The following is a 25,938-nucleotide window of genomic DNA, read 5'->3' on the forward strand; positions in this document are numbered from 1 at the left end:
ATTGGAAGCTCACGACTTCCGTCCAAGAACTAACATTTCTTTACCTTGCCTCTCTGGGGAAGAGTTTGTGATGCTCATTCCTGAGGTGAGATGTTTTATTCTTGGGCAGACCCAAGGGGGAAATGGTAGGAGAGCAGTAAGGTTACCAGTACCAAGGACCAGTGCCTTCAGATTTAGCTTGGTCTTATGAAAAGCAAAACATGCAGGAGAGGAAAGAAAGAAGAAATGCTGATCTTGGCAAGAGCCAGATGGGTAGGTGTGGTTTATTAGCTAGCGCACAGCTGCAACCATGGGAAGGAATAGTTGCTCCTATCAGCAGTAGGGAAAGTCCGACACTGTGGGGGCTCACATTAACTGGTTTTATATTCTTTCATGGGAAAAGCTTCTAACTCAGTCCTGCTGATTGCAAAAAACAGGAGTTTCATGCTTTGAAGAACTATAATAATGCCTTTGTATGTGCTTTTCACTATGGAAAAAGAAGAGAAGCAAACTTCTTGCTTTCACATTAGAGATGCATGCTGGGTGACACTAAAAGTGGGTTGGATTCCATGAAAATAATTCAGGTAATACATTTTGTTCCCATGAGGATGCCTTGTTTGTAAATTACTTCTGGATCCTGCACTTCTGTGGTGAATTATCTACTCTACTTAGCTCCCCAAAGCAGGATTGATTGGTAAGAGTAAGCTTCACTGTGGTCTCCAGACCTCTGCTCCCCTCCTGCATCTGGTGACAAAGTTCTGTCACTCAGGAGGGAAGCGTCAGGCACAGGCTTTGCTGGCTGGAAATGCTAGTGGGAAGGCAGGACCCATGGAAGGGGCTTTTACAGGAAGTTTAGGGGCTGAAGTATTTTGGAATATTTCCATGGAATGGAAAAAGCTAATATTCATAACAGTGAGTGGGTAACACCCACTAACCTGCTAGTAGGAAGCACCTGCCTTCTCTCTCCAGCAGCTGGAGACCCAGAAATACATGGTCCTGAAGCCAAAGGGTCCGTCCACTGAAGGCAAAGTTGAAAAAAAAACCTCTGTGAAACCAGCAGTGAAGATACATTCTGTCTGTGCAGACTCAACTCCACTAAGTTAGGTTCAGTCTTCCCTGTGGTACCCCTGTGGCCTCAGTTTAATGGGAGAGCTTGCGAACTGGAAAGAGGTGTGTGAGCAGCCTGATACAGAAAGAGAGCATAACAGTGGAGGAGTATGGAGAGCGGCAGATTTGTTGACTAGGAGGGTTGATCAAGAATGGCTGTCTATCAATTTGATGTTAGCAGAAGAGCATTCCTGACAACGTGTCAGTGCTCACCACCAGACTGGCAGCTGTTCCACAGGTATCGATGCCCTTTTTGTCACCAAGTGGCCATTGCAGCCAAAAGCTAAGGACTGATAGCAAGTAGAAACTGAGCTAAATAGTTCTTACTCTAAGCTGAACCTCTCCAGGGTCTATTGTTGCTAAACTTACAGGTAAACTTTTGTATGTTAGTTTTATCTATAACAGCCTGCTTTAAATTATCCCTCATTTCTGTTTTTTATTTATAATATTTTGTTATGTTCCCATTATTAATTATTGACATTAGCAACCAAAATGTGCATCCCTCTTCCAGGCAGTCATTGCTATGTGGAGCTCATAATCAGACTGACAAATGCAATCTCTAACAGTTCCCAGATTTTCATAATAATTTTTTATGCCATTTTGTCAGCAAAAGACACCACTTTGGATAACAAACTCAAAATGCGCTCACTCATTTCCTTGTACATGAAGGCCACCAAGTCCTTGACAAGACAAGGTACTGAATCACAGTGTGTTCTTGGCCTGCATGGATGTTGGTAAGGCCATTACGCTAGAGCTGGAGCTCAGCAGTAATCCAAAAGGATCTGTGAGCAAGTGCAGGTTCTTGTATCTGTACCCCTCTGCTATCTGTGCAGGCAGAATCCCACTTGTGCAATTCCTTTTAAAGAACCATGGTTCATAAAATCAATTCAGAGCTATGAATTTCAATGAGAATGCTGTGTTGTGTGCTAGGCAGCCAACACTCTGCCTGGCACTTCAGGGGTAATTAAGGCAGTCAGCTTACCTAATGGGATGGCTGAACCCAGAGAGTTTAAAGGGTATGTTTGGATAAGCATATAAAGCTTATCCCAGCCCCTGAGCCCACAATAAATTATACTCCCAGCCTCGGTAGAATGATCATTTCTAGCAACTGGGGGCTGGTCACATTTTCTTCATCAATGTCATCTTTCATCCAACTACTGTCTAAAAAAAATACAACTGCAAACATTTATAGAAAGTCTAATTCTAGCACATCTTCTGAAAATTACTAGAGCTCTAGTTTGGCCCTAACTAACTCTTTCATAACTAATCACTAACCTCTGAGTAAACACTGATAGTTCTTCAATGTTACCGTATTGTGTTTTCTGTCCCTCTGTCCCTGCCCTCCCTTGATGCTTGAATGATATTTCCATTGCACTGGATCAAAACAATCAAGGCACTAGGAAGAAGTGGTTTATTAATGTGGCACCCATGGCATTAAAAAGAAAAAAAAGAAAAAAAAAAGTAAACAAGTGCTCGAACAAAAATCAAAATATGGAAAAAATAACATTTTTTATTGCAGGAAGCACAGATATGAGGGAAATAACTCTAAAGGGAACATAAAGACATATCAGTTTTAGAGAAAAGAGGGAACATACAATCTGCTACATGATTTGGGGCTTTTCATTTGAATGACGCTGAGCAACCCTTCTTTTTAGCCGATGCCTAGGAATACAAATTGTCTACTAAATATCTGCAGCTGCAGTCTGTTCTGCTGTTAAAGCAGCTGCAGAATGTCACTGCTGTTTGCTTTGCATAGAAGAGTGAAGGGGAAGGATTCAAAGAGAGACAAAGACCATGACAGCATTTCTAAGACCTGTGTATTAAGCCTGTGGTTTTTAATGTTTCCTCTTTCCATTTCCCCTACTCCTCGTGGTTTGTTCAGTAAGAGAAAGAGATGTGGCAGCACAAGGATAACTGAACATCCTGGGCTTGGTCAGACCTGTGTTCGTTTTGAGACAATTATTATTTACTACTTGCGATATGGTAGGATCTAGAAGCCCCGGTCATGGCGCAAGATCTTATTTTTCATGCAACAAATGCAGACTATGTCAATTTATTGATTTTTTAAAGAATGTCTGTAGCATGCAAAATGTATTCCATAATGCAGCCAATCACATTATAAATAACACACAAATGGCATACCGGAAGCAAAACCGAATGCAAAGTACAGCTTTATCAAAAGCTAGGAAAGCTCACAGCATGCAAAAAAGATTACATTGAGCCTCAAGATACGAAACTCATATGAGCCTCTGGGATTAGATATGATGTGCATCTTTCACATTCAAATACCAGTGACTAGCAAGAGGAGTAGTCATAGGAAGGTTATACACTATCACATTGCTGAAGTTAGAGCTTGCTTTGAAGTCCATCTTATCTGTAATTCAGGACTGCTAGGAAACCAAAATCACCTTATTTTAAAAAAGAGTGAACTAATTATAATACAATGTTAGAGCAGTGGATGTGGTCTACCTTGACTTCAGCAAAGCGTTTGACGCAGTCTCCCATAGCATCCTAGTTGATAAGTTGAGGAGGTGTGGTCTGGGCAATAGAGTAGTGAGGTGGATTGCAAACTGGCTTAAGGAGAGAAGCCAGAGAGTGGTAGTCAATGGTGCGGAGTCTGGTTGGAGGCCAGTATCTAGTGGAGTGCCTCAGGGGTCAGTGCTGGGGCCAATATTATTCAATATATTCATTAACGATTTAGATGAGGGAATTTATTGCACTATCAGCAAGTTTGCTGATAACACTAAGCTGGGAGGAGTGGCTGACATGCCAGGAGGCTGTGCTGCCATCCAGAGACCTGGACAGGCTGGAGAGTTGGGTAGGGGATAACCTGATGAAATTTAACAAGGGAAAGTGTAGAGTCCTGCATCTGGGCAGGAACAACCCCAGGTTCCAGTATAGGCTGGGGAATGACCTATTAGAAAGCAGTGTAGGGGAAAGGGACCTGGGGGTCCTGGTGGACAACAGGATGACCATGAGCCAGCACTGTGCCCTTGTGACCAGGAAGGCCAATGGCATCCTGGGGTGTATTAGAAGGGGGGTGGTTAGTAGATTGAGAGAGGTTCTCCTTCCCCTCTACTCCGCCCTGGTGAGACCACATCTGGAGTATTGTGTCCAGTTCTGGGCCCCTCAGTTCAAGAAGGACAGGGAACTGCTGGAGAGAGTCCAGTGTAGGGCAACAAAGATGATCAAGGGAGTGGAGCATCTCCCTTATGAAGAAAGGCTGATGGAGCTGGGTCTCTTTAGTTTGGAGAAGAGGAGACTAAGGGGGGACCTTATTAATGTCTATAAGTATATAAAAGGTGAGTGCCATGAGGATGGAGCCAGGCTCTTCTCGGTGGCAAACAATGATAGGACAAGGGGTAATGGGATCAAGCTGGAACACAAGAGGTTCCACTTAAATTTGAGAAGAAACTTCTTCTCGGTGAGGGTGACAGAGCACTGGAACAGGCTGCCCAAGGGGGTTGTGGAATCTCCTTCCCTGGAGACATTCAAAACCCATCTGGACATGTTCCTGTGTAACCTCATCTAGACGTTCCTGCTCTGGCAGGGGGATTGGACTAGATGATCTTCTGAGGTCCCTTCCAATTCCAAACATACTGTGTGATACTGTGTGTGAAAAATCAAGTCATCACATGTTTAAAATTTTATTATAGTCAAATAAAATATCTGGTTTAGGCCACTCAGGGAAATACTGTCCCTTTACAATCAAGTATGCCATGTGTCTATGGAAATCTCAAAATACCTGATGGTCCTCTTCAGCTGTAAATTCCTTCATTTAATGTCAGATAATATCACCACTGTTCAGTCAGGAAGGGTGTGAAACCCACTATCTTCCCAATGCCTTAATGGGAGATAAGGGCCTTGGTCTGTCTGACTTTGAGGGACACACCTGCTCACGGTACTTAGTTGTCCGAATAGATCTATAGAGAAGGTAATGTGGTTGACTTCAGAAAATAGAGACTGAGAATAATACAATACTTTAAATCATTTCAACTACACGTATATATCAGAAAAAAAAAATCCTACCAAACTACTAAATAACAAACTTATTTAACTTGAATTTAATAAAATCTCTCCTGCTCAAGGTATTCTTTAGTCACATTTTAAAATCCAGACATTAGGCTAGTCAGACACACTTGGAATAATTTTGGTTGTGTTTTGAATGGCTAATCAATTGAAAGATTATACCTATAAATTAAACTTAGATTTACAAAAAATATAGCCCACTTGCATCATGTATGCATAGTGCTTCAAGGTGGGGATATTATGATTAATAACAGATCTGAATGTTAGTTTGCTTTATCTTTCATATCAAACACATTATTAAAATATATTTAATCAAACTTATGTAACATACAATACACATAGCAGTGTGAATACAGGTTTTTTAAACAAAAAATGGCAGCTAAAGTGTTATTGAGAGAAAGATGTGCAGTTCCATGAAAATAACTGCATGCTTCAGACCCTCATGTTCCACAGCAGGAGAGGAATGGGAGTAAAGAGGAAAAGGAGAGGAAAGAGGGGGAAGGTTTAAATCAGAAGCAAAAAAGACATACAGAGATGCTGAAGGGTGCTTAAATATATTGAAAGGAAAATTGCAGTGGCTCTGTAAACATTAGACTAGTCCCACTTTCATGCTATTGAATGTAACATATAAACATTAAACACTTCAAGATGGGTTTAGGTGAGTATTTGTGGATAGCCTGACTGGGTCAGGGTGGTAGCATAGATGAGCATTAACCTCAGTCACTGGTACATGTGTTCATCTGCACTGACAGAACAGGGCTTGACAAGTTTCACTGCATTTCAGCTCTATCAGTTGATTAAGACATCTTTTCAGGAGGAATCATCTCCAAAATCTCCTCCAGCCAGTATTTGATGGAGTGCAACTTGTCTGTATGTGACAGCACAGCAATCTCTTGTCAGTGACTGTGGACAAGATGAAACTGTTCTCGCCGCACATGCTGCAGCGCTCATCTCCATCCCTGCACCCTCTGAACTGAGGGAAATGAGGCAAAGTTTTGGGCTTCTCTCTTTTCAGAATGTGTTTTGTTGACCTCTGTGTCAGTGCACAAGACAGAATTTCACCAAAGAAAAGAGAGCCATGGAATGACTCACCTGGAGCACTGTGTGCAGTTCTGGGAGCCACAGTATAAAAAAGACATTAAGAGTGTCCAGAAGAGGGCTACAAGGTTGGTGAAGAGTCTGGAGAGGAAGCCATATGAAGAGCGAGTAAAGTCACTTGGTTTGTTCAGCCTGGAGAAGAGGAGACTGAGAGGAGACCTCATTGCAGCTACAGCTTCCTCACAAGGGGAGAACGGGTGGGCACCAAACTCTTCTCTTTGGCGGCCAATGACAGAACCCAAGGGAATGTCAGGAAGATGTGCCAAGGGAGGTTTAGGTTGGACATCAGAAAAGGTTCTTCATCCAGAGGGTGGCAAAGCACAGGAACAGGTTCCCCAGGGAGGTGTCACAGCCCTAAGCCTCACAGTGTTCAAGAAGAGACTGGACAACGCTCTCAGACACATGGTGTGAGCTGTGCAGTTGTCATATGCAGGGACAGGATTTGGACTCAACGATCCTTGTGGGTCCCTTCCAACTCAGGACATTCAATGATTCCACGATTTCCTGAAAAAAAAAGCTGAACTGAGCAATATTAATTGAAATAAAATTATCTGAAGGGATTCATTGATTCTACACTGTAACCTGACTCTTTGAGCAGCTCTTTTTTGTAGTGCTTCTTTACAATGAGGAGTGAATTTCAGCTGGCAAAACAAATATCTCAAAAACTGCAGAACGGGTCACCTGGGACTGCAGAGACCATGCCAGTGTCAGGAATTAAACCTGCCTCTTGCTTCGCAGGGGTAAGGCCTCCTGGGGCACCAGGACAGTGCCAATGTCTTTAGGGCAATGAGCCACTGACTACACTGGCACATTGGGGAATATCTGGGGTTGCTGCTGCCAGTGTGCTCTGTTAGGAAAAGAGCTCCTCTTTATTTGAAATAAACGCTCATATTACTTTCCTTCATGGTTATATACTTCAGTTGAAGTTAAAGGACACTTGCCATATTTTTGTGTACAGCTTATAGTTGTTTCATTACGTGTGGTGTCTGTAATAGCCTACACAAAATGACCTATGACAGAACCTGGCCCTATCAAATCTGTTTAATGTGGATTTCTATCAAGAATAGCAATATCTTTGCTTCATGCAACAATTGATTCTCCTTTATTTTACCCATCCTAACTAGGCATATTTCACATACGAAATTTCAAGCTGCTCTAAGCAACAGCATCCTCTTGTTGTATGAAATACTTAGATATTTTTACTGTATCAACAGAGTGGAACAGGTTAAATGTCTGGATCTGGCTTGTGACTGTGGAGAATATATTTATAAATATGGCACTTGATGGTTTCACTTAAAAAAAAAAAAATAACAATGAAGAAATGTTTTTGTCAGCCCCTCTGACCAAGAATCATGTTTGTGTTTTTAAAGTGTTTTGTAAATTGAACAAAAACCATCACCATGTAAGTGAAAGACTTGTCAGATATTTAAACCTGTAAGAATTCAGTCAGTTTGAATGTGTAAACACCTTTCATATTACTGTTTAAAGTATCAAAGCTGCTTTTCAATTAAAAATAATAGTTTTATTCAAAGAGCAACTTTCTGTGAAGGTATACTCTCTATTGAGAAGAAAAAAAGAAAAGAAAAGACAACAACAACCCCCCCCATATTCTGATAAACCCTCAAAACCCTTTTGTTCACAGATATTTTTGACAGGGGTGCTCCATGGCTGCTGTTCACCAGACCTCACTGCTGACCTCTCCCTCCACTGCTGAAGTGTAAATCCATTGATTCAATTTGCTTTTAAAGCTGGTTTCCCTTCTCTTTGTCACTTTTTCTGGAGGCATTTTTCCCTGGTATTATAAAAACTCATGTTTATTTCCCTTTTGGATTTTAAACCAGCAGTTTGGAGCAATAACCACATTATTTGCTCCACCGATTGGCTGCACGAAGCTGCTACAGACATTTTACTCAGTAAAGGCAGCTGGCTAGGCAAAGGCAATGGTAACTACTATCATAACTATAAAAATAAAACAGAGTTTAAGATCATAACTGTAGTAATAACCTCACCCTAATAGTATAAAACAGAATAGGACACATTATGGATTTTTTTTTTATTGCCATCTGTCACAATTTCCATTTGGGGTGATTCTGGAACAATTTCATAGTCTTTTCACACTAAACAAGCTTGGAATAAAATGCAAGTCAGAAGGAAATGAGATATAGCATTAAATCAACTTGTCCTGGTAAGTACAAACATTGGCATCATCACTCTGATTTATTTCTTCCTATCATTTAGGATGACAGCATATGATCTCCATTCCTTCGACAACGTATGAGCTGGAAAGAAGGGAACAGCACTGAGGCACAGATCATTTCAGTTTGAGTAATCTCCTTGAAATCACAGCAAAACAGAAGGGATACAGAAAGCAAATAATGTTACCTCTGTCAATGGGAGTTTGTAAAGAGGTTTGGGTTATATTTCCTACTATCAGTTTGTCTCCTGTTCCTGATACTTGTTGATCACCAGAGAAGACCTCTCTGTGAAATCTCTGACCTCTTTCTTCCCCCTGTGCCACTGATTGCCTTTTCCAGGCTTTCCAAAGCGAGAAGGTCCTTCAGGTAGAGGGGCTCAGCAACAGGTTCTCCGCAACTCATCAAAACTACTTCCAGTGTGACTGCGAAGATCACAGCAGAGACTTTGAGATCTCCTATGGGCAGCTAGACAAGGTACTCTGACAATGTGATAAAGATAAGCAAAGGTATCAAAAAACTTTATGTCAGAACAGACTTTATTTTCTAGAGCTCTACATTTTATACAAGAGATAAGAATCATAGAATCACTTCAGCTGGAAGAGACCCTCAGGATCATTGAGTCCAACCATAACCAGCCTAACTCTAGCACTAAACCATGTCCCTAAGAACCTTGTTTAAACACCTTTTAAGCACCTCCAGGGATGGTGACTCCACCACTGCCCTGGGCAGTCTGTTCCAATGCCCGACAACCTTTTCCATGAAGAAATGTTTCCTAACATAGCTAGAAGGGGTACAATAAAAAGACTGTGTTATCATGCTACGAGAAATAATACTCTTTCCCTGTTTTAAATGTCAATACTGTTCATAAGAACTAAGTGAAAACTAGTGAAAGGATCATTACAAACAGAAGTAATAGACAAGGGGATAAATTCGATGTACTGGGAAGGAGCCAGCCTGACTTTTGCAAATGGCAAGTGTGAGCCTCATGTCTGTCCAAGTTTTGTAAAGGGGCGTTATCAGTGTCACTGAATAAATTGATATGAATGATCTGGCCGGAGGAAGAGCAAAGGGACAGCTTTCCGCAGCAGAAGAGATCATCCTGGAGCTGACACATTGTAACACCCCTGTTGGTCTCAGCACTGCAGCCCCCCTGGCCCTCGCTCTCTCTGCACCCAAAATCTGCTGTCTGCACCCAAAATCTGCTGTGTGCACCTGCTCTGTGAAGCAGCCCAGATCACACCAGCGACTGACCCATCCTCTGCGTTATCCACTGCTTCATTAGTCTTTCGTCTTCCTGGAAACTAGATTTGTCATGCTTTTAAGCCTTGCAGAGCAGGTCACCTATATGACTGTAGCACACAGCCAAAATTTCCCTCTGTGTTCTGGCTGCCCACTGTGAAGACTCGCAAGAAACGCTGCTGCCAGCGATGACTCCTCGCTTGTAATTAAAGAGCTGTATCATATTCGTCAATACTGACCCCACTTAAGCCAAGGCCACTGTATAAATTTCTGCCATCAAATCTATATCCATTAGGAGTATGCAAAGCTGTGGTTTGTGATTTACAGTTACACCAGCTGAAGAGCCCCGCATAGATGGGATTATACTCTCTCTATATATATCAGTTTAAGTTTGTTTCAGTTTCCACCTACAAAAGAGAGAAGTTGCTGTGGGAAGAGCATAGCTGGAATAATTTAACTACAAATACAATCAGGATTTTTTAGAGCACGCTATGTAATACTAGGTATGCTGAAATGATTTTGGGGAGGTGTAGGTACAGAAACATTGTCACAGAAGGGGAAAACAGTGTTTAGGAATCCCCCAAAATATGAAACTAAAGGGTGTTACTGTTAATATTTGCCACCAGACAACAGTGTCCTTATCTGGATAGGCACATGTAATTTTTTAATTTTGTTTCTGTTGAAATTATTTTAACATTGCAAGGTTTGTATATTAAAAATATTTTAAATCTGAAATTGTTTAGTTGTTAACAAACTGAGTTATAGTAAGTGTTTATTTACAAATTTTACATACACTTCAAACTCATAATTTCGCCAACTTTTCTTTCCCAAAGAAAGGGATTCGTGTACTATAACTGTAGAGAATTTTCTTGACTTTATCTTTTCCTTTTCTCACAAAATCAGCCTGGAATTAGAGAATTTTTTATCATCATGACAAGTTTTCAAGTATCACTAAATGTAGGAGTGAAACAGAGTGTTTGGGCAGAGGTCCTTGAAACAAAGTAAGGCAGCTGCTGGCCTGTCATTATAAAACATCCTACAAATGCATAAATGTGTGACATATGTTCACTGGAACATTTTTGACATGATTTTGGCTCAACACACTGTATATATCTTTTCCTAAATGCTATATATATACTCTTGTTTAATATTCACAGGATTGTATACTGTTTCCCAAAAGCATAAATTAAAGAGACAGTGTTTCTCTGTCATTAAATGTTTATGTCCTAAAATAACACTTCAAGGCTAAAACTAGTTCCCAATTGTTACACTAAAACCAAAATGCCATGGAAAATATACATACATGCATATTTTCAAAGTCATATAAGTGCTGTATGTTGCAGGGAGAGAAAATAATTGATCGTTTTTGTAGCAACTGAGACAACTTGGTGCTCAGTTTTGAGCAGCTGAAGGAAATCTGGCTGTTATTTCTCTTAAATGATTAATTGAGCAGCATCGCCAGCATTACATCTAGCGCAAATACTTTCTAAAGAAGGTTTGAAATTCACTTCTTCCTGTAGCAAAACTGTATCATTTAATAATTTATCCCCTTCCTTCCAAGCTCCAGTTTGCCTGTTCAAAAGAGAAGAATGCTCTCAACAACCAAGGATTACCACCTGGTAATCTCTTTATTCCAAAGATGTTGACTGACTCAAAGCCATCCTCAAAGACACTAAAAGAAATCCCCAAAGTATTTGGCACCCTGCAAGTTGTCCATACACCAAGGGGCAGGGTGGGAGCAGGGGGCAGAGGACAGGAATTCGGACAGGATCCCAATAACCCAGAGCAGAGTACACTAGCAAAGCTTTTCCAAGGTTTGCACACCATGCTTGGCAGAGAAGACCAGCACTGCTCATGTCCGTCACAAGTAGAAACCCTTGTCTTATATTGTCCCTTCTAGCCCGGCTTTGACAGTACTTTGGTGCTATCACCCAAGCCATGAGCATCTTCCTCCTACCAGTATTTTTGAAGGGTCTGCTTGTGGGTTGAAAGTAGCCAGTGGGGACCAGGGCGTGCTTGGTGGTGGGATGTGGGCTCCCACTGGCTCCCTGCTCTATGCTGGGAGATGGTGACATAACTTTTATTTGATCGCTGGATTTGGTTGGGTCCAAAAAGTTGCTCCTCCAAGATCTGCCAGCAACACTTGCTCCTGGACAGGACTGGGGGGTTCCATCCATCCCCCCATGTGCTTTCATACTGCCACCAGGTTGGGGCTCTCAGGCTGCGCACTGCTTGCCCCTGACAGGGCATAAATAATGTGTTATTTACATAGGGAAAACATTGTTTGTATATGATGTGCCAAATTGTATTTGTATATCTTTTCAGACTCAAGCTGAGATTTAAGAGTCCATTTAGTTCGGCACTAGGAAACCTTGTCAGAAAAGTAGCAAATTCCTTCCTTCAAATGGAAGAAATAGAAATTTTGCTTGGCATTTTCTATGTTTAAAGGATCTTCATGTTTTACAAAGTGATAAGTTACATATTATTATTTTTTATATGAATAATATTATTAATTATTAAATGAATGATATATTGGTGAATAAGTCTGTATCCACAAACTTTTCCCAATTCTACTGTTATTTATCTAGTATAATATTATTTCAGTCATGAGCAAAGGCCGCTACAGTAAACCATTGTCATCAGTAAGTTCACTCAATATGTTTCCAAGTCTGATTTCAGAAACTGTGGTTCTCATTGCAGTTTTCATGACTGTTTTGGTACAAATCCCACTTGCAGAAACAGTGGCACAAATGAGAAGCAGCAGCTGTGTCTGGACCCATCCCGTGGCTTTGGTTTCTGCCTTTCACAGTATCACAGTATCACAGTATGTTTGGGATTGGAAGGGACCTCAAAAGATCATCTAGTCCAATCCCCCTGCCGGAGCAGGAACGTCTAGATGAGGTTACACAGGAACATGTCCAGGCGGGTTTTGAATGTCTCCAGAGAAGGAGACTCCACAACTTCCCTGGGCAGCCTGTTCCAGTGCTCTGTCACCCTTACTGAGAAGAAGTTTCTTCTCAAATTTAAGTGGAACCTCTTGTGTTCCAGCTTGATCCCATTACCCCTTGTCCTATCATTGTTTTCCACCGAGAAGAGCCTGGCTCCATCCCCATGGCACTTACCCTTTATATATTTATAAACATTAATAAGGTCCCCCCTTAGTCTCCTCTTCTCCAAACTAAAGAGACCCAGCTCCCTCAGCCTTTCTTCATAAGGGAGATGCTCCACTCCCTTAATCATCTTCGTTGCCCTACGCTGGACCCTCTCCAGCAGTTCCCTGTCCTTCTTGAACTGAGGGGCCCAGAACTGGACACAATACTCCAGATGTGGTCTCACCAGGGTGGAGTAGAGGGGAAGGAGGACCTCTCTCGATCTACTAACCACCCCCCTTCTAATACACCCCAGGATGCCATTGGCCTTCCTGGCCACAAGGGCACAGTGCTGGCTCATGGTCATCCTGTTGTCCACCAGGACCCCCAGGTCCCTTTCCCCTACACTGCTCTCTAATATGTAATCTCCCAACCTATACTGGAACCTGGGGTTGTTCCTGCCCAGATGCAGGACTCTACACTTGCCCTTGTTAAATTTCATCAGGTTATTCCCCGCCCAACTCTCCAGCCTGTCCAGGTCCCGCTGGATGGCAGCACAGCCTCCTGGCATGTCAGCCACTCCTCCCAGCTTGGTGTCATCAGCAAACTTGCTGATAGTACAATAAATTCCCTCGTCCAAATCGTTAATGAATATATTGAATAATATTGGCCCCAGCACTGACCCCTGAGGCACTCCACTAGATACTGGCCTCCAACTAGACTCCGCACCATTGACTACCACTCTCTGGCTTCTCTCCCTAAGCCAGTTTGCAACCCACCTCACTACTCCATTGTCTAGACCACACCTCCTCAACTTAGCTGTGAGGATGCTGTGGGAGACTGTGTCAAAGGCTTTAATGAAGTCAAGGTAGACAACATCCACTGCTCTGCCACAACTGGGACATGGGAGAGTGACATTTGCTGCAGCAAAAAGCATCCAGGAGCATCAGCACCTTCATTAGCCTGAGCAAAAATATATCCTTGCCTAGGCAGAAACAAAGAAATCACACCGTTAATTCAAACAATAACTGGCTTTTTCAATCAGGCTACGCAATTACTTTTGTGATTTAAGTTGAAACAGTTGCAAATTACTTCTGTCATTTATTGGCTGTGGAACATTTGAAAATAAGCAGAATGGGAAAGATACTGAAAATTGCTTGCAGCTAGTAGAAATACAATTTCATTCTGTATTAGAAGATTATGTATGTGTCATTCAGTGCCAATGGAAAATTTTATATCTTTTCCTTTTATGCCTATTGTTAAGAAAAGTCAGACAAGAGGCATCATTCACAAAGGCTCATCAACTCATACTGTCATGAAAAGTAAGATGGCAGCAATTAAATCAGGTTGATGCTATAAGTCACTTTCTGCTCCCTGTATGAACAACCAACCATCAAAGTAATTCTTGGACGTGAGGTGTTCCAGAAGGCAAGTCTGGAAAAGGAGAGCTACACCAGAAATGTCTTGTTTAAGAAAATGAAACTAAGTGAACAAACCAACAAAGTTAAACCCAAACAAGTAAAATCAGAAAGTCATCCCAAAACAAGAAAGCAAAATTACTCTTAAAGTCACCTTCAGATACTTTGGAAACAGCCAGAACAAAGGTGAAATCTTCTGATGACCTCATTTGGATTCTTAACATTTATTTGAAAGCAGAATCTAAGCTGACCAGTAGCATTTGCATATAGCAGCCTCCAGACAAACTGCAGCCTCTATTGTTCTCAGTGAAGTAAGAATAGTCGCTTGCAATCTCTACCCATTCATAGAAAATAACGTGGTTGAGAATTTTTTTTTCTTAAGAATTTGAGAATACATTTTTTTCCTTAAGAATTAGCTTTATTCACAGCAGAAGATTTGCTATATGTTGGAAGCAGTTGTAATTCCATAATATTTAGAATTGTATGCATTTTGCTGTACAGTTGGTCATTAATAGAAAAAAGAAACTAAAATCTGTCAGTGTGAGCAGAGTGCCAAAACTAATAAAACAAAATAAATCCTAACTCAGTTATAAGGGAAAAAACAGTGGACAGGGTGGGAAGGAAATAGTTAAAGGATGTATAGTCTCTACTGTATTGCAAAAGGAACAAGATCAATTCTGATTTTTGAAGGTTGATCCATGAAGGCCTCTCCATTCTTTTCTCAAGGTTTCCTTTTATAGAAAACCTCTTTACTTTTAAGGACAAGGGCTGGTTGCAGAAATTACAGGGTGAAAGCAAATAGACCCCTTTATGTAGCAGATCACATTCTGTGATCATAATGGTCTTTTCTGCTACTAAAATAAAGCAGTTAAATAATCTCAGATTTAACAAGCAGTTTACAAAGCACTTTGACAGCCTGCTGGAGCAAAATCTGTAATTAAGATTGTCTGGTATTATCATAACAGGGACAGGCAGTGATACAGCCACATCTCCACTGAGAGGTGAGAGTGTGCATCGCACAAATCAGTGTTAATGAGGGTCCTTGGGCTTCCTTTGCCCTTTGCTTTCTCAGTCACCAGTATTTCTCCTTCTTATCCAGAAATCATCCCTGAAAAATTCAAGGTCAAGGGGAACTATGTCTTAATTGAAAACAAAGCCCCATTGAGTAAGAAGATCACTACATTTTACTCAATTAGAGTCTATGTTTGACACAGTGAGCCATAATTTATCAGGGAAAAATGTGCCTGTAGTTATACAGCAGCCCTTCAAACTGACCCACATCCTTGGGGAATGAATTTTGCTCTTGTATTCCTTTGGATCCGTATCTACTGAACATTGCTGATGGCATGAAGGAGAGGTTTGGGAATTGTAGCTCTTTTCATTTGTCTCAAAGCTGTCTGCCATAAATATTTTTGCCTATGCTATGTCTGTGAGGCTGCTAACTGAACAGGAGAACAGAGCATAACAGTAGCTATTAGCGAAGCTGACTTCTCAGCTTCTGTGGACAATAAGGTCAATTTAACAGCAAAAAAAAAGAGGAACAGCAAAACATTTCATAGTATCTAAATATAGATTCGCTATTTGAGTTTGGTTCTTTGTCAAAGCACTGCTTTGTTAAGTCACCACTTAATTCTTTTATTAATGGAGATCTTCAAGACCTCTTCTGAGGTTATTACTTTCTCTGGTCCCACTCTTCTAAGTATTTAACACCCCATAATCTCTAAAAAGCACACTTATGATATCTGCTACTTTTCTATCAATATTCTGTGTTGTGGTTTTCTTGGAACTGGACACCTTTGGGATCTGGCCTTTAAAATACCAGTTTTATCAGTCAAAGAGGGACCCTCGTGCCTGGCATTGGCTTATGGTTCATGCAACAACACCTCTAGAAGACAAGCTGTCAAGCTCCTTGGTGCCTGAAAGATATCACTGATGTCACCAGTACAGAAGCTGAATATATAGGTGTTCCTTCTTAGCAGCTGAATTAAAGGCACTTCACCAGCTAAATGATAAGAGTGTGTTGACAGAAGTTTTAGAACCAGCAGAGAAGAAAATTTCACCCTGGTAAATGGCAGAATAGTGTACATGGTTACTGGAGGCTATATGAAGGGCCACGTTGGCTTTGTAAAGACATTTTAAAGATACTTCAATGTCTTTAAAAGTGCAGCTATGTCTTAGAAAAACTACTGCTTGAATTCATTCAGGAACAGTAAATTTTTTGCTGATATCAAACTCTTCACAAACTCATACATTTCCAATATGAGACAAAGTTCAGAGGCTAAGGGTATGTTTAGATGACAGAGAGTAAAACAAGTTTAGCCATTTCTGAACTTGTCACACATATGGTACAAATGCTTATAGAGCTCTTTGCCACATCACTGTTTCAATTTTCATCTCACATTCTTTCTTTCTGTTTTTTTTTTCCTTCCAACTACTTTTTTTAGATGAGGGTGATATTCTGCCATTTAGCCTACGCATCGCTCCCATTGATGTTCTGCTTATCAGGAAGGAACAGTGTATTTAAGAGTTGAACATCTGAGATAACTCTTATTCACATATCCTTCCTGCATGTTGGCTACCTCCACACCCATACATAATCTTCCCCTTTGCTGTACCTTTTCCCCTCCCTCTTCCTTTCTCCCCAGTTTTCCTGTTTGATTCCCTCTATTGTCCCATTTACCAGTTCTCTCTGACTCAACCTCAGGCTCGTTTTGTGTCAGTGAACAGTGAAAAATCACTTGCTCCTCACATCATTGCCTTCACAGAGCATTTCACCGATAGTGTCCACTTGGAGGAAAAAGAGATTTTTGGTGTAAGAAGCTGTCAAGCCACCATAATCAAACCAGCACTCAGCCCATACAACCACTGCCTTGTATCAGGAGCAGACTCAGGTTTATATTCTAATTAAGTGCTTTGCTTTGGAGAATTTGAAGTTTTGCTTGTCTCAGAGTTCTGGGAGGGTGAGAAGCTCTGGATTAACAGGGAGAGTCTCACAAAACATATTCATGGAATCTCATCATGCTCCCCGGGGCTGGCTACAGTCACTGGGAATTATATCCATGAACTCTAGCTACTATGGCAGTTATTTCTTCACCGAGTGGTGGAGAATAGACAGCTGTAATTTATACATCAACAGATCTGAGGATTTAAGTCATGGAGCTTAGAACAAGGGATGAATTGTGTTGATCAAGTATTTTTAGCATAAAAAAAAGGCATCTGTAGCCAGAGTAAAATGCTAAGTGACCTTGTACTTGATAAGTGTGTTCCTTCAAAAAGAAAGACAAAAACCTCAAAACTTGGAAAAAGAAAATGTTTCATTTAACTATAGTATCACCACATCTGTGTGCCTTCCACTTTTTAATGACTTAATTTTGCAAAATTTCTTATGTTTCATTTTAAAGGTTGTCCTTTGTATGGTATGTGGGGTGTCACTACTGACAGCACTGATGTCAGAAATCATGAGCATGGACTCCTCAGAAGAAAAATGAGACAGCTCTATTACTTGCAAAGGTTGTGCTAAACACCAGCATCCCAGCACCGCTAACCATGCAATGCATTTATCTGGCATTGCAAGGAAAGGCTTTTTTTCCTGTTCTTCTCAGCTATGACCAGGTCCATCAGCTGTTGCTCATTTCTGTCTTCTCCTGCAAATTCATACTACAAAGAACAGCTTGCACATTCCTTCAAGAATTCCTGTCCCAGCCAACTTTTATCTCCTTCACCTGGGACACCTCCTTCCACTCCTTTTTCTTCCTTCCCCTAGACAATGCCCTTCCCTGAACTGAACAAGCTCCAAGCTCTCTAGAGAAATCAAACTATTTATGTCCGGCAAAGGGAAAGAAACCACAGCAGGGGCCACGTTACCACAGGTGCTCTCTGTGCTCCACCAGCCTGTAGGTTCCTCCTGGGATTCAGTCACGAAAGACAAAAAGTCAGTGGTTGCTTTTTATGAATCCTTAATGTCTTAGTCCAAATTTGCCCTGGTTTCTTTTTCTGCCTATGAGTCTGCTGTGGCCTTGTCGGAAAACCTCGAGACAAGTGGATACTCCAGGGGACCTGTCAGGTTTTAGTAGCCTGCTAGAGAATTCAGCTCCCTGCTGTGCTGACTGAAAAAACGCTTCAGAGGTAGTGTCAGGTGAAATGCCCACCACAGGATGAACAGAAGATAAATGTGCTCTATTACCCCATTGTGCTTATTGATCCCATTCAGGTTGTGCTAGCTGCAAGACAAATAGCCCAGAAATCTGAGACAAGAACAATATTTATATGTCTCTGTATATATGAAATATAGATTGGGAAACTTCATATATCTAATGAAGACTTTACACAGGTTGAACAGCACTATTCCTAGTCTTGTGGATTGCTCTTGTACTGTAAACAGCTACCTCCCTTGCTGCATCTCTGAGAATAAATAAATCACACAATGCTTGAGATGGTTTCGTATTTTAACAATCCTCTTTTCCTATTGTATGGCTGGGAGGGACTTCCTACATTTCATGTGATCAACATGCAAATTTGAGAGCCTCCCATAAAATCCTGCAGTAAACCGGATATGTTGGCTCCAAACAGATTTCATCCAGTAACAATTCACTATAAATTCAGCTAGCATCAACAAACTGTTATTTCCCCTCGTGTTCCTCTAACAGCTTTTTCCTGATGTAGAACAACAGGAGAAAATAGCTACTATTTGTCCCCAGATTGAAGTATTTAAGCAAAGCTAAATACACTGTCTACCAATAATGACAGTACTCTGGGAGTCAACTATGGGGTTTTTTTCATTGTAAATGTAAGATAGTAAATGGAACAATTGCAATGAACTGGATTCAGTAAGTGTAGTTCACAGTTAGTGCAGAAACTGAAATGGGGATAGATTATTAGAAGTTTACTACTTGAGATAAAAAGCAATTTCAGAGAAGCTGTGTTTACTGAAGTGTACTAATAGAGTATAGATAATGCAGACTTCTAACACATCATTAAAAAATTGTCTGAAAGTTTGACTCTGCAACTATATTAGAAGGGAAAAAAAATAAAGGGGAATTTCCCGTTTTACACATTCTGAAATTCCTACCTGCTAGTTTTCAGTGCTGAAGATAGGGCTAATGAGATGATAAGGAAACCATAAAAACAGTAAGAAAAATCTTCTCCCAGCAAATATAATGCTGTATAAGGTTGGGAGATGGCAATGAGTCTCATTAGCCACTTAAGTAATGCAGATTAAAATATATACTGTCATGATTCATAAGCTGCTCTTTTGAGATAAATACTATTAGAAACATATTTTTTAGCTTCTTAGTAGTCTTACCAAGGGATAAAAGAGCAAGCAAAGTAGATGCTTAAAGAAAACTATCAACAGTAACTTTGGGACCAAACTGGTGCCACATTAAAATGGTTTGTGACTGCGATCAACAGGTGACAGAGCAATAAGAGGGTGGCAAAATGGGTTGATTTATTTTAAAGGGAACCTAAACATTGTGTTAATGTTGACAGTTGACAGTGGAAACACTTCTGAAAATTGAGTTCAAAACAGAGGTTTCTCGATAGCCACAGGATGTCCTTGGAACAGGGTCTGCATCTCAATGAGCTGGATGCCACCCACAGTATATTAGAAAGAAATTAGTTAGGGTTGAATGTAATTATAATGTCAGTTTAGTTTCTAGTCTGAGATCCGTTGTTTCAGTTAGGAACCATGTTGTACTGAGAAAAAACTAGCTTGCTTATAAATGCACAACACATTATTTCAGGATCAAACATGGTGCTTCTCTCCACCATTCTTCTTCCTACTACTGTTTCTTTTAGTTTAAAATGCAGCTATAAAGACTCACATCTTATCTCAGCTGCTTTTGTCAAGACAGCTAATGAGCTGGGGCAGGAAGAGAAAAAAAAGCAGTAGAAATGGGGTCACAGAGAGGTTAAACATCATGAATTTATTCATTGGGATTCAGCTCACGCCCTTCTGAAATGAGATGTCATCATTAAAATTGTGGATGACATTGTTGCACAATGATGCTTCGTGACAATCTGTTAAAAAGACATGAAGGAAATAGTTTTCGTTTAGACTTCAATACATCACTGTGATAAGAAAACAAGCCCAAATTGAACAAACAATGTCAGAAAAATCCTGAAAACAATCTATCTATGTAAGATGTTTCTAAAGGAGAAATGCTACAATTTAATTTAAAAATAAACAGCAAGCATCTTGGTATTCTTCTCTTTCCTTCTTTTCTGAAATTAGCACTTGTGAGTCATGAATAGCACAGACATCTTGGAAATAAAAATATTGTTTATTTCCTCTCGGTACTCTTGATACAACAGAAATGTTGGCAAGGTGTTTTTAACAGGAGTGAAGAACCTAACTTTTTGAAAAGGAGAATAAGTAGAGCTACAAACAAACACACTGCTGCAGGCCAAGCAGTTTCTAGCTGAGACCTCACCTGTCTCACAGCCTGCACCCCTATTTATACAACCCAGGATGGCATTTGCACCTCATGAAACAAAATGCCATTCACCTTCTGATTCACCATCAAACACAAACCATTGCTACAGAGCTGCTGCCCAACAGCTTGTTCCTGTCTTGCATTTTCATAGTTGGCTGCCAGTTTCATTAAGTGGATTTACATCCGTGTTGAACATCCCCTTATTTGCTAAAAACTACACCCGCACTTTGGGAAGAACATTTTGGGTTTGAGTCCATCACTTAAAATGCCTCCAGCCCTTCCTGACTCAGTGTGGTCTGCAAATCTAATAAGCCTACTCTCTATTCATACATCCACCCTATTATAAGTGGATGTTTCAGTTATGAATGGTAACTTTCCAACCATCCTTGAAAACTGCCTTTTTTAAAGAATTTATGGGACTCTGAAGATAACTGAGTTGCCCACAGAACGGCTGCTGGCTCATCAGTGAGATTTACAGCCTGCTAACTGCTCCGTAATAAGGTAAATACAGAACTGCCGGACCATCAGAGAGCCCACCACTGAAAAAAACTGACAGCAGTTTCTGTTCCATTCCCAAGCCCCTTTTCTCCTGATAGGAAAAAAAAACCCTCATCTCAGTCTGTGATTTACAAAGAAAGTTAAGTTTTAATAAAATGGAAACTTTCCGTTTCAAGATAAAACTCATCTCCTGGTGCTTCCCTTTAAATGTAGTTGGTGAGATTAAAGGAAGTCAGATCTGAATAAATACTGTGGAACGCTAAACAGGATTTCCATCAGATAACAAAATGCCCTACAGAAGAAAGCTGGCTCACTGATTATTCTCCAATGCTGTATAATTACCATCCATTTTACCATAACTCTCCAATTTGAAACAGCCTTGATTTTACAACTGAGAAAACAATATACAGGAGAAAATAAAGTCTCATGAGATACTGATTTTATTGGCAGGGAAGGGAAGCATGCACATGTCCAATAGTTAAAATAAGCTGTAGATTTATTCTAATGGAACTGAGATTTCCTGGAAAAAAATATTATCATTTTCTAGCAGAACTTATGGCACCTTCTCTGATCTCTATTGGCTGTGTCTCTGATTCCATTTTGCATTGCTCTGGAATAGATTGACATTCTGGATAGCGCCATGTTTCATTATGTCACAGCATTGCTGTACCACTGGATCCTTATTCTTGTCATCAGCTACCCAGGGAAAGCTACAGACTGCAAACAAATTCTTCTTTTCTCTTCTGAGAGTCAAAACATAAAACAAAACAAAACAGAACAAACCAAAACCAAAACCAAAACATATTTATCTGTGATATGAGCTACTAAGAAATAATGTATCTGGATGCAATGAACTTTTAAATCAGAGCCCATATTAGCTGAGATCTGACACTGTGAAGTACAGCGTACCTGAAGGATCACTCCTGCCTATGGAAAAAGTACCTCCACATCGAAAGAAGCTGGTCCTTTCTCATCTCGGTATATTTACTGACTACAATTGTGTAACCTTAAGTAAGACAGTCACCAAATGAAGGTTCTTCTAGTATTTTGGCTTAGGTGAGTTTTTAAGAATATTCTACTAGCTGGGAGTTTTTTTAGGCTCATGCAAACAGATAAAAAAGTTTAGTTCAGACAGGCAGAAGTAGAAACTGACCTAGAAAATATCACATAAATGGAACTACAAACACCAATCTTAGTAAAAACCTAGAGGAAAATGCCAAGCAGAATTACACATTACCCTGAAAAGAACAAAGCATTTTTAAAATTTTTTTTGTTTTGTTTTGTTTTCCCAGAGATACTGAAGTATCTATTCTGGGTCTACAGGATTATGGTGTGTCCCTTCACTACTAAATTTAAGACATTCAATCTGCAATTTGTCCCACACAAGTGGACAAGTGCGAGCAACAAAGTTACGCTGATTGTGACAAATTAGTACATTTGCTGCAATTGCTGTCAAATGTTGCTTGGAGGCTGAGGTGATTGGAGAGTGGAATAGCAAAGATTTTCCAAGCAAATGGCAAAAGTTTGCACATATAAGCATGCAAAAGCTCAACTGGAAGGTGATAGTAGCAGACAAACTGCTATCCACAATACTGAATACAGCTAGGACAAAGAAAAGATCATATGTCAAAGAAGAAAATTTGGGGGAAAGTTAAATCTGAGATTCTCTGGGAAGACCTAGTTCTGCCAAGGACTCTGTTTGAAGTGGCCAGCTTATAAGTAGGGTTTGGAGCGAGGTACGGAAATGTCATAAAATAACTTCTTTATTTTGAATAATTGCACTTTTCCCACAAAAATGATGATGTTTTTCATGCAGCAAGAGCTCCTACATGCCAAACCAGAGCAAGCCAGAATCAGCAAAAGCTCTTATGCCACTTCCTCTGAAAAAGGCAAGGTACAGCGTTTCCTAATCTCATCACCATCATCCAGTCTCTTTGAAGGCATTGCTTGTTTCTTTTGCATTTGAAACCCTATTCTGATTTCAGGCACAGCCTATAGGGACAGAATGAAGGTAGCTGTGCTATGCGACCAGGCTCTGATGCCAAGGTCCTGCTTTCTGTTCTGCTGCTTGATTGTTCAGTCCTCTGCTGCTGCACACTGATATTAAGTACAGAACAGGTACATTGATTGTTACATGTTTCACAATGATGCCTTTCATACACTGGTAGAAATTACATCTGCGCTAAAACTGCTGACCCAAATCCATAATCCTGACCTGAGTTTCCTCCAAAAGGAAAAACGTTTGCAAAATAGAGATATGCCTGACCTCAGATCTTGATCTGGAGAGATAAGAATTAGAAGACAGGGCTTTGGGACAAGAAGAACTATTATAGCTTACATTCTCATTTCTGGCAACTGCTCACTCTGTGACCCAAGGGAGTAGTTTCATCCCTGTGTGCCTTGCTTTCTTCATGTAAACAGAGGTAGTAATGCTTACCCTTATAAAGGTAGTTTGAGGTCTATCACCAAAGGCGGCTATACACAGTTACAACACCCTGGGAAAGTTTGTGTTTTGTTTCCTAGAGAATAACCAGGATATGCGGCTTCTACATAGTTTTGACATGTTTACATGTGGCTGCCCAGAGCAGCCCATTGCTAATACAAATCTCCCTAGGTCTTTGAGGGCCTCCATATATTTATTTTCCTTTGGTGAGCACTATAATTTAGCTGCAAATACAGGAAGAAGCTCCTGTTTGGAGCCGCTCTTTCTCTGTTACAGCAAATTTCTACACCAGTTGCCTTGTTGCAGTGTAGCAGACATGCTGGGAAATGAGGAGGGAAAGGCAAAAGACGCAGCTTTTTGCAGCCCTTCTATGTCTCTCTGGGAACTGGGGCTTTTGGGGAAGACCCTTCTCTCCATGCCCAGCTTTGCTAATGGGAGCCCTGAGACCCTCATGGTCTGCATGGTGCCTTTTCACGATGCCACCTGGCTACACACTTGCTGGCACTGCTACCTGCTTTTTAGCTCAGCCTTGCTCTCCGCTGTGTGAATTTGACATTTTTATCTAAAAATAAAACAAACAAACAGACAAAAAAAACCCACATCTCTTTGTCCAAGGGAACAGCATTCAGACAGGCGAGAACTGGGCTGATGTCTGTGGCAGCCCTTTGTGGGTCAGCTGCTGGTGGCAGTTCCTTTCAGAGCTGCTGCAGTACGTTAGTACAGCTAGCCCCGTCTGAGTCACTAACCCCAGGATAGACAGGATAAACACCCTTCATTACAGGAACTTTGTCAGCTAGATACACGGTCTTTCTTCTTTCTTGAACTTTGAAGTGGTTTTGTGGTCATACAGAAGCTCTTTAGTCAGCACAGCTTCCCCACCAGGAAGCAAAGTAGTTATTGGGAGCAGGGATGGAGTGTCAAGAAAGAAGGAAAGGAAATGCACTTTTGCATTCATTTGGAAATTTTGCGTTCTTTAGATGGTATTCCTGCAAGGTGGGAAGCATTTCAAAATTCAATTAGAAGTGCCACCATCTTCAGCTGTTCCCATCTTGCACTCTGAGTGCTGCACTGACCCCAGCTGTGAGGCGGAGTTGAGTCAAGGAGCTGCAGCTGGGGACACGGGCTGCCAGTACACATGGCAGAGGTGGTTCCCCATTGCCTGCCCTCTTCTCTGCGATAGAAACAATCTCACGCTCCCATTTCGCAGGCCCTAAAACTGGTTCTGCCTGCAGAAATCACCTCTAAGTGTCACTAAATTATGAAGCTCCTTGCTTCCCATTTGAAGGCTATCTGACAACATTAGGCAAATAGGACACTCTGCAAAGGTTTTTCTACTAAGTCACAAGGCATATGCAGATTAGGAAAAGGGTAAAAAACCCTGAATGGAAAAGCATTTTACTAACCCTAAATGCCCATTGATTTTTAGAGAAGTCATTTCAGGGGATCAATTTCATATACCTCTTTACTCAGCCTCAACCTTCTGTCTACCGCTTATATTGAGGGAGATTCCCTCTTTATAAATTTGCAGTGCCTTTCATCAAACAGTCCACGGTCACTTCAAGCACCTTCAAGGAACCCAGACTTTGTCTGCTGGGGAGAAAAAAAGAAGAAAATGAAAAGGGAAAAATCTCTTGGGTGGATGAATTAAGAAATACTGATACACTTGAATATGTGGTCTTTCAGGTTCATAACTCTTGATCTCAAGTGGTAGTTCACTTTGGCAAGTGTTTGTAAAAAGTCTAGTCTGGCAAGAAGAGAGAAAAAAATGGAAAACAACATACTTACCCAATCAAAATGCTGCTCGCAGAACAAGATGGAGCTTTTAATCTAACGTAAGTCTCCATTTTTCTGGCTTTTCATTTAAATATCAGATATCGCCTCTATATGTGAAATCAGTATTTATTATTTGTGTTATAGTATTACTTAATAATTGATTCACGGAGCAGAAATTCTATGTAGTTCCTTAGTAAATACAGGCAGAATCACAGAGCTGGGCATTACTGCAAAGAGCTGATCTTAAAGGCTCAGAGAGAAAAGATGGACATGCATAAACTTTATTCCAGATCTAACTATCTTTTAACTCAATAATTTCTCTAGTCTCTTGTCTCATGTAGCTGATCAGTTGGTTGGTGTTTCTGCCATTTTATAATCTGTGATTTGACATAGATTTGTATATGAGAAAGCTGTATTTTCCTTAGTGTTGTCTACATGTATGAAGTCGTGAGTAGCTTCATTTACCTGCAGAAAATTGCATTGGTCTAACAAGCACATGCTGACAAGAAAGTAATTCCACTTGATTTTCAGGACAGTCAGGTTTTTGCAAATAATTTTTTTTCCTTCTTGGTTTGGCTTTTCCATCTTTTCTTCTTTTTTCCTTTCCTCTCCTCACTTGATTCATTAGTTTTATTT

Source organism: Streptopelia decaocto (assembly GCF_964273445.1).
Source record: "Streptopelia decaocto genome assembly, chromosome: 4".
NCBI classification, from domain to species: domain Eukaryota; kingdom Metazoa; phylum Chordata; class Aves; order Columbiformes; family Columbidae; genus Streptopelia; species Streptopelia decaocto.